General features: G+C 36.4%; 1 long non-coding RNA gene across 1 annotated transcript; it reads right to left on the bottom strand.

The window, feature by feature from the left end:
* Positions 1-4,761: 4,761 nt before the first annotated feature.
* Positions 4,762-6,476, bottom strand: LOC109121745 (uncharacterized). Its single transcript, XR_002029046.2, has 2 exons — positions 6,168-6,476; positions 4,762-5,777 (listed from the first exon to the last, which is right to left on the bottom strand). It is a non-coding gene; the product is annotated as an uncharacterized LOC109121745 (long non-coding RNA).
* Between the last annotated feature and the right edge of the window lie 4,116 nt (positions 6,477-10,592).

Here is a 10,592-nt window from a genome sequence, read left to right as displayed (position 1 = left end):
AAACCCAATGATTAAGTTATTTTATATTTGGATATTCTCTAAGCGCAAATATAAATAGCATTAGGGTTTGATATGAGGGTGAAAAAGTGATTAAGAAAAAGGGAGGAAAATTAGGTTTGTTTTTTGGATAGTATTTTTAAGCTTAAGGGTGAAGTTATAAGTTCTTCTATCAACCTTTTAGAGAAGTTCATGTGGTATGATTTCTTTATGATCTCTTTATGTTTAGTGTTTTATAGGGTTATGAATTCCCACCTCAAGTATTGATATATATTTATAAGGTTTAATACACTTTACCCCCTTAAGCTATTCCGTGTTTTGCACATTGCCCCTTTAGATTTAAAATCCAACACATTGCACCCTAAAGTTCTTAAATTGCAGCACTTTGCCTTTTTCATTAGACGATGTTAGTTTAAGTGGACGGAAATATCACATGTTATGCACGTGACTAACTAATAAAGGGTAGATTTGTAAATCCTCAAACCAAAAAAATCCCCAAACCCAAAAATCCTCAAACAACTCTCCCTCTCTCCGTCTTCATCAAACCCTAACCTATTTGGAGTGCAATTTTCAGCATTTTCTTTCTCTTACAAGTGGTCAACAATTTCAACATTTTGTCTTTGTCTTCTTACTATCTTTTCCTCCTTCTTACTCCAATCTTCAAAACCTAATCATAGATTGTTTTCTTAGGCATTGTAGATCTTCCGCCTTTGAAGAATGACCTAAGGGAGCTTGGAGTTTTGAAATTTTGGGGTCTACATATGGGCATTTTCTAGTGTAATTATTGGAATGGCTTTTTTTTTTTTTTGGTTCCTATGTTGATTTTTTGAATGGTACCCATTTGGGTGAAATTGTTTGTGCATGTGTGCAATACTGGGTGAAAGGTGGGTGTAGACCCTCAATTTTGTCCCTTTAGCACATGTCTTTAAAATTCGTTTTCAGTGCTTCAAAATAGTTCCTTGGTGGCCCATTACTACTCGTACAACTTACCTTTTTCTGAGTCACCTCGGAGACTTTGGTTGAGGGATTATCTGACCCTTTATTGTGATCCTTGGCAATCTTGATTTAGACTTAGGCTTTTCTTGTTTTTTTAGGATAGCTTTTAGATACCCTTGGCCCATTTAGGCACCCTTGGCCCATTTAGTTAGGCCCACCTAGTCTCACCGTAGGCCCACTTAGGCACCCTAGGCCTGTATAGGCGTATCCTGGCCCACCTATGTCACCTTTTTGGTAATTCCTACATGAATTATATAATTTGCATGATTTGCGTTTTTTTTAACACTTGTATGTACTCGATTTCTTATTTATTTACTTATCTACTTATTTTTATTTATTTGTTTATTTATTTATTACTATTTAGTTAGTTATTTGTTTTTATTCTATTTACTTATTTTATAAAATATTGCATGAGATTGATGTCTTTAATTATGTAAACTGATGTCTTAATCTTTTTGTGTATAGCCATGATAGATATAATGTTTGTGATTGCATAATTTTAATTAGTTTTAATTTTCAATTTCATAACCTTTACTGACTTTAATTCTTATTTAATTTTGGCATGAGATTTGAATGCACACATTGGAGAAGATCCTTGATGTACACAGCTGCATATAGAAAGTGGGCAGATCACGGCTGAGGCACATCCGGGAGCATATGGAAAGAAGATTAAAGGGGATCTGATCATTTACCAAATGAGAGAGGGGTTGCATCCTTGGGAAATCTCCAAGTGAGCCACACATATATAGACTTCCCATATCCACGCGCATGCAAAAAAGGAAATAAAATATTCCACATGAGTGGGCTGCCATATAAATAAAAGGTGGAGAATTCTGAATGGGAGAGGGGCAGCACGCATTGGAGTCTGAGAGTGAGAAGAAGAGAGATAGCAAAAAAGGGATTTTTCTTGAAGAAAAGCGCAGAGAGAAGAGCAGAAAGGGAGGGAGATTGGAAGCAAGACTGCCCAGGTACGTTTCTAGTTACTTTTGGTGTTCTTATTCATATTGGTTGGTGTGGACGGAAAGGGCCACAAATTGCTGTGTTGAAATTAGATCTTTGTCTGTTGGATATGTTCATCATTCTGTTAATGTCATCGAACCCGCCTGAAAATAAATTGCATACATGTCCATCTTCAGACTGGATGGTAGAAATCATGTCCTGTTTTTATTCAAATCTTATTATGAAATCACTCCCCTGTTCTAAGCTAATGGATTGAAATGCGAAATTGTGATTTGTGTTGATCATCTTTCCTTTCTTTCTATACGTTTTTGTTGTCTTCTTCTATTTTTGGTCCATACCTCAACAAGCTCTATTCCTGGCATTCAAGATTTGTTCTCTGCTTCGGAGTTAAAAATTAAAAATCATGGGAAAAGGGACACTCTGCTTCTTCTGCATTCGGATAAGCATAATGTGGTGCTCGAAATCATGGACTTCTCTAAGCCTTCTGGTACTGTCGTTGTGATCCTAAAATCTAAAAGTCAAATACAACCTGGGCCATTCACCTTCAGTAACAGCTCTAATCAGTTCTACAGAGGAGTGTGTGATTCTGAAAGCAAGGAAAAAGTTGACAGCGTTGGTTCAAAAATTCTGGGGATTATGGAAAGAGATGAGAAATAATGAGGAGATGCAACTGGGGTTGAGATTCTGGATCCGTAAGGAAAAATGTCATGGGGAATGGTTGCGGGCAATGAGTTTTGGGAAATTCTGATTATGGCATTTTGTGGTGTTGTTTGAGATTCTTGTGACTACTTTTGATGCGGATTTTGGCGTCAGTTTTGAGAATAACGAGAGAATGCAGTGGTACAGACTAAAAAAAATGGATCAATAATTAGAAAATCCCCAGTTTATATAGTGGTGCTGTTCAAAAGCATGTTGTTGCCGTAAAACAGGGGAGAAATCTATGGATTTGACGAAGGTCAATCAAGTGAGGGTTCAATGATGTACCTTCACAACAACATGAAGGTATTGCAATAATTTACTATTCAAGTGTGAACCAGAAGGCTTGTTAACTAAATTCTTTAATTCAACAATCCATCTCTATGAAAAGGAGACGACTGAAAGTATTGCATTCTGCACATGACAACTCAGTGTCATACTTATGCATTGGCAATTATGATGCTGCCTTCACAGCTAAGTACCTGGGAGTGTATATAGTCTCTGAGATTGGTCAGGTCTCATCTTACTGCAATTCTGATGAGAAAGCTGGTTCATATTCTTCAATGGAGATGGTTGCTGGTCCAATGACAATACTGATGATATTCTGTACTATTGTAGTAGAAAGGGGGGACTTTGAATCAGAATTTCGGGGCTGTTCAGACTTGGGCAATATATGGCCAGTTTATTCATCCAACCTACCAGTACTTTCTGGTTATGGAGCATCACGATCAGATGTTAATTGTAAGAGCTTTGCGTCCATTTGACGAGATTGGACATGTAATCGGCAGGGGGGAGAATTCCGTTAAAAGTGTAAGGAAGACTAGTGGCGCACACGTTGAGATTGATGATGCCAAGACTGACCAGATTATTAAAAAAGGAAAATGAGGCTGATGTGAATTTAATGACAAGCTGGCATCATTCGGTCACTTGTTATTATCTTCATGAGGACTATGAATAAGATAATCGAGATATGAATGACTTTGAGTATTGTTGGCCAGAGAGCAGTTTTGAAGCCTGCCCAGTATATTGGTGTTCATGCAACAGCTGAAAGGTATATACCAGAATTCGAAGGAATTTGGAATCGCTAAGAGAAAGAATGGAAACTGAATACCATCATGATGTTCTGCAGATGAGGGGGGTTGCATCATGTTTGAAGTGCTCTTGGTGCCTCTTGAAGTCGTTGTTGAGGGTTTGGAAGTATCAGAATGCCTGGGATGGGAAGCTGCCATAATGGATGAATGTCAGCACCCCATAATTTCATCACATCTTGGAGGGTATAAGATGCTTGTGGCTGATTTAAGGCTTCTTCTTTTCAGTGATCAGATGAAGGAGAGTACATTGGAGTTTGTTAACCTGCTGTCATTCCACGACTTTAACAATGATGTAAGTAGCAGTAATGCTTTGAAAACTGACTACAAAGACAGATGTGCACTCCTCCTTTGGTAAGGTTGCTCATTTGGTGGATAGCATCAATTTAATTAGGCACTTCTAGAAGATCCTCACTGCCTGTGGTAATTTGTGTATTTGATGCACTGCATGAATAGAGAATACTTGGACAGTTCATACATGGATTCGCCCAGATTTCGAAAAGCTTCCCAAGGTCAGACTGGACCCTTGATGGAAGACAACTTCGACTTGAATGGCGATAACTCCATCCGGTTCCTTTGCTGCTGCACATGCTGCTAATAAGGTTCAAGCCATCATTATGGCTCTTTGGGATGACTGGTTCGGGACTGGAAAGAAGATGATTATCGTCCACCAGCTTCATCCAATTCTGGAGACTTTCATAACGAGACTTTGGGCTGAAGCTGGTCATGTCTTTTCATCAAAACAAATCCTGTTGCCTACCAAAAGAGGACTCATTTCTCATGTCATAAAAAATGCTTGTGCCCTTGGAGAAATTTGTGAGATTAATGCAATTAGAATCTGCTAGCAGAACTCATATCCAAAGTGCCAATAGAAACAAGTGCCAAAAAGTTCAGAATACACTACCCTTTGAGATTTCAATTTCCGGTGGTATTGGACATAGGAAGTTTGTTTGTGAATTTTTTGCTTGAACAGTGCCTTCCATTTAAGTTACAACATGCTTCTGAATCAAATACGATCTAAGGATGGTGATCCTGAAAAGTTGCTTCACAATTCATTTTATCAATTACAAGCAGACAGATGTTCTCTAGTTTCATTGATGACAGAGTGCTTGATGCTTCTGGTGACTCATGGACAGAATGGTTATACCAAGACAGTTAGAAGTGGACTTCTTCTGGTTAAAAGGAAGAGTGAGGCAATGAGCAGCAGCATCCATGTGGCCAACAGACCTCTAGTCCAAAAGACATCAGCGAGTGAAGCATATAACAGAAATTTCCAACTGGCAAAGCTCGCCTTGTAGGTTCATATGCAATAAACTCATCATCCTTGATTATAAGAAGAAAGTTGAGGACACCTGAGGTTGCATTCCTAGTTACATTACCAGTCTTCTGCTTCAAATAGCATAGTTAGCACCCTTTCCATCCTTAGAACCATGGATATTTCTCCAAGTTGATCAGATGGTTTGGTTCCTTTAGACGAAACTGTGCCCACTTGTGATTCCTTGAAGAATACAGAATTTGAATACATCAACGACCATGATGCTTCTGTAGTTTGTATTTATTTCAACCTCTTAAAGCATTTGGAAAGAACAGATTTATCAGAAGATAACATAGGAGGCAAACATGACTAATTTTCTAGAACACCTGGAGGTGCAATTCAGGATTTCAGTCTTGCTGCAATTTATGATGCCAAAGTCTCCAACAGCTCCGCCAGTTTACAGAAAACTCCAATATCTGATCTGAACGTTGATGAAACACACATTGCTTTTGTGAAGCTCTCAGAGAAGCGCCGATTATTCCTACTATTGGACATGTGCGACGTGTAGTCCAATAACAGTTTGCTCCTCGAAGATACTATGATTGAGATGAAGATAACTCAGCTAGGTAAAAGTTTGATTGATCTTGCTATGATCGGGACAACTTTCAATGCTAATAGCATACATCAGGCTGAACCTTTCTCCCCAGAGTCCATTGGGTTGGTGGATTTTGAGAACGATTTTACTACTTATAGTAAATCGAAGCAAGTCAAATCCAACAGCAGTGCTGTTGAGACACAGTGCAAACCAATTAGTTCTTCAAATTTAAATAGCAAAGCTGTAATAAAAGTTCAAATGTCCACTCCTCCTAATCCTTTACCAGCTTCAAGCAGTTAATGGAATGTTCAGAATGCAAAAGACAATCCTCTTCCCGGAAATGCAAGTTTCAAGAAATGAGAAACTGTTGATAGAATTGGGCAAGAATAGAGGCTTGCCACTGCCAGTGACTCTAATGACACTGCTGATTCTGAATTCAGGTTAAAAGATTTAAATTTGAGGGTAAATATAGTGTTTCTCAATTCAACAGAACACACCAGTTGGCTTGCTTAGTTTGACAGAACACATCAGCAAGTTAGCATCTAACCAACATGAATAAGAATCAGTGGGCTCACTTTACCTTGATTGTCCTCTTGTTGATGATCTCCAAGTAAATCAGAGGTAGCAAGTCCAGATATCAGAATGAATGGAGTAATTTAGCGATGAGAGCAAGTGAAGAACCTACAGATTGCCCAATTGTTTCCAAGATTACTCACCAGATTCTCAAGAATTCCTTCCTCGACATAAAGAGCTTGTTTTTTTTGAACTAGGTCCACTACGTGTTAAGTTGGCATGTCATAATTCAATTGCTAAAAGGCATCCTGTAAATAAGTTGAATGAAGTGCAGGTGTTTACATATTATCACAAGCTGAGAGAACTACATCTTGTTTGGTGTTGAAGCTGCTGCCTAATTTTTGCGTGTGATGAAGTGCTACCTGAAGTCATTCTGCTCAAGATTGAGATCTTATACAATCAGTACAGTCAAACAATGACAGGGTTTCATTACTTCTCAAAGATAGCTTTATTGATTCCTTTCCCAATAGAGGCAAACCATCTATCAAGCTATTTGTAGATACATAACTATCAGATTATCGTCTGTTATGCTTGGAGAACGAGCATGCCTAAATTGTACCAAATACATCAGTTCACAACTTAAAGACGCAAGCCCAGAAAGTGCCAAGAGAGAGAGCAGAATATATTTGGGGATTCAACACTGGCAAGACAGTCTCAATCTGATTCCCAGGCTCCACCCACATAATTGCCACCTTGCCACATATCATACTCCTGATGTTTCTTTTCCTTTATTTTGTGATTTTATACATCTTAAATATGAATTTCAAAATCTTTTTCCATAAAAATAACTTTGGTTTTCTTCAAAATTCCTTAGGAGCTTCTAGGTATAAAATCCAAATTTTAACATGATAATTGATGCCACTTTCCTTTGGGCATGCACTATCTTCTTTGATTTTTAACTATTTTCATGATTTTCTTGATTTTCAACAAGCATGAATAAACTTCATGATTCCGAACAATGGAATTCATAGAATCAACTCATGCAAAATTAATTAGGGCTTTGGTGGGGGCCCGACATTCATGATATTCTCATCAATATTGTTTGCTTGATATGTTGATTTTTTATTATTCTTGATGAAATATTTGAATTCACTTAATATTTATTGTTGAGATACCCTTGTTCCCATAAGACGTGTGGATATTCGCAAATCAGGTATGCTTTTCTCACCTTACAACTCTAAAATTCTATGATGTGTACATTATCATGAGTTATGATCCTGTTTGATGGCATGATTGATTGCCTTGATGTTTGTTTGATCATCTTTGACAAAACACATATTATGTGTCATATTTCCAAACTAATCTCCTATGTTTCATGATAGCACTTGAGAAGCCGTTCAGGTACTCACTTCGACTCTCTTTTGTGATTTGATCTTGTTTAGCATGCAAATCTTTTGAAATCACCTAGCCTATTTAGGTATCCATAATTAACCGATTAATTGCCATATTCCCCTTAACTTAGTCAGTAGAGACCTCTTTAGGGCTTAGAGGGATGCTACCTCCTAGAGGTACCTTCCCAATAAGTAACCTGATCCCCGGACTTAGATTCGGGTTTTTCAAAGACACGCTTTTCCAAAAATTATGGAGTCATTTTTTAGGGTTTTATTTCTTGTTTTATTTTCCCTTTAAAAATAAAAATAAAATAAGTGGCGACTCCAACTTTTTTTTCAAAAAATCAATTTTTCACAAATAAAAAGTGAGTCTCGCCGATCGAGTGGGGACGCACGTGAAAAATGCGGGTCCACAGTGGGATTTGGGTGGTTTGACTTTACATGTTCTTGTTATTTGGTTGCTAAAAAAGTGAAGGAAAAGAAGGGAGATTGGAATTTTGGGTTGTTATGGGTTTTCTCTTCTCTGGTTTCTATAAGGAAATTGAAATCTCTACTCAACTATGTTAACTAATTATAGTAAGATCGATGGATATTACAATTTAAGAAGTTTGATTTGTTTTGTTTTTACATTTTCTCACCAGCCAAATGGGGTTAGAGGTGCAATATGTTGCAAACTAAAACAAAGATGAAGACTAAGGGAAGGTTAGTAACTTTTTGGGTTTAGGAATTTACAAATCTACCCTTTATTAGTCAGTCACGTGTATTACACATGACATTTCTATCCACTTAAACTAACATTGTCCAATGGAAAAGGCAAAGTGCTACAATTTAAGAAGTTTATGGTGTAATGTGTTCAATTTTAAACCTAAAAAAATAATGTGCAAAACACTGGATAGGTTGAGGGGGTAAAGTGTATTAAACTCATATTTATATAAATTTCAAGATGAGAAAACTAGTAAAGACATAGTTATTTATATTCCCATTTAATTGAAGTGAAAAGAATTTTCTCTATGGCTTTTTAGTTCCACTTAAGGGGTTTTTTCACGCTATATTTGATGTCTTTTTGTGGTTGAATGTTCTTAGATTATCATTATTTGTTCTTATTGAATTTTATTATTGTTGAAAGGTTATTATTATTGAGAGGTTGTTATTATCGTAATGAAATCTTTTTACCTGTACAAGCCAATTCTCTAGATTTGCCTTAAACTTCCCAACAATACAAATGGGAGCAGACTATGAACTCAAAAGCACCATGACCAAGAGCACACCACCTAGTGGTTTAGGTGCACAACCACCTAGTCATATGTCTAGACCTCCATGCCACCACCATACCATCCACCCCCACAAATCCTAGACCATTTTTTTTTTCATATTTTTCATAATAAAATTAAATATGAGAAAATCATTTTTCAACCAAAGATAACTTAAAACTATGTTCGATTCCCAAAAATTAAGGAAAAAATGTTAAGAAAAATTATTTTTTCATGTTTGATTTTATCATAAAAAATAGTAAAAAAAAAGTTAAATATAATTAATATTAGTAAGAAATTTATATAATTTGAAATTATTTAATCTTCATGTAGAATAATTAAAAAAGTGTAATAAGTTTGAGGTAGAATATAAAAATAATTTATTAACTTAAAATTTTTTTCTTCTTCACAATTTCTTTTCTTCAATCATTTCAGCTTAAAAACAAGGTCACAAAAAATGGAAAAGGAGGATAATATGGTGGTGGCTTTCCCTAGTGTATGGTGTTGGTACAGGTTTAGACATACCAATAATAGGATAAGGAGGATGAATAGATGGAGGTGCTGGTGGAAGACCTGGTGGTGGTGCACCAAGACAACCGGATTGGCTATGTTGCTTTTGAGCTCATGGCCACCTCCCCTTCGTACTTTGTCGCCGGCTCCTTCATGCATTGAAGTCGACCCTCCTGCGATGTCCATTTGGTTGCTGAGAAACGAAAAATAAAAAATAAAAAATTACAGAGTATATTTTCTTGGTTTGCAACCCTCAAAGCAAAAGAAGTCCAGGGAGGTATTTGACACAACAATTTGTAGGATTAATCTTACCAAGAATCCATGGGCCAAGAAGGTGTCGTCCCTCATCCTTGAAGCAACAGTAGTTAACAAAAGGTTTGACATGTTCTTGAACCCTTTCTCTGAAGAAAGAAGTGGGAAAAAAAAAAAAAAAAAAAATCAAACAACAGATTCATGAGAACAGTAATTTTCACCCTCCCCCATTTGGTTGCTGAGAAACAAAGAAAATAGAACCAAACAAGTTTTCTTTTTCTTGAACCCTAAAATTTGAGACCATGCAGCTGTATTCAAACATTTGGTTCTACACTTTCTTGCCAACCAAACACAACCCTAGCCTTGTAACTTATTGATTGTTATTCATGGTGAGATACCGTACAAAAGGATGGATTTTCTCCCAACTTGAGAGATGGGTGAATAAAGCAGTATACCAAGAAATGCATGCATTCAGTATCAGAAAGATTACTAAGAAAGAAAAGAAAAGAAAATTCAAGAAAGAACTGAAGATTCTTCTTATTGGCGTAACCCTTACGATTACATGGGCCTGAAGAGGTTGAATTTGAAAATTGCGATACTCCAAGTTGTCTTTAATAGCCATGCATTCAGCCGCTACCACCATGAAGTGTTCGTGGGGATCAGTGCAAAGGATGGAAATCTTCTCTCTCTCTAGTTGTCCTGAGTTTGGCTTCTCTGTACTTGTGAGTCTTCTGTTGAAGATTGCAGTGACCAACCAAATATTGTCATGTCCACAATTCTTTTTTTAATCAAAATTGCATATGACAAAGTGTATTAAAGTAAATTAAAAATGTTATAATAAGTGGTTCTAATATTTAATCTACTTTATTTCTTTTTTTCTATTTTATATAATAGTTTTGATATTGTGGATGAGTGCAAAAATTGATCATCTAAGTTCTAAAATTTCTGTATTTTTTAATTAAAATGGTATTTAAGAGTAATTTTGAATTAATCAAATTAGCAAAATATTTTATCATTCTCATCGAGGGGTAGATAAATCATTTGCATCCAAAATAATTTTAGACTAATATATCAATCGATCAACTTTCA

Source organism: Vitis vinifera, chromosome 19 (assembly GCF_030704535.1).
Source record: "Vitis vinifera cultivar Pinot Noir 40024 chromosome 19, ASM3070453v1".
Lineage (NCBI taxonomy): Eukaryota > Viridiplantae > Streptophyta > Magnoliopsida > Vitales > Vitaceae > Vitis > Vitis vinifera.
This window is presented reverse-complemented; position numbering and strand designations above follow the sequence as displayed.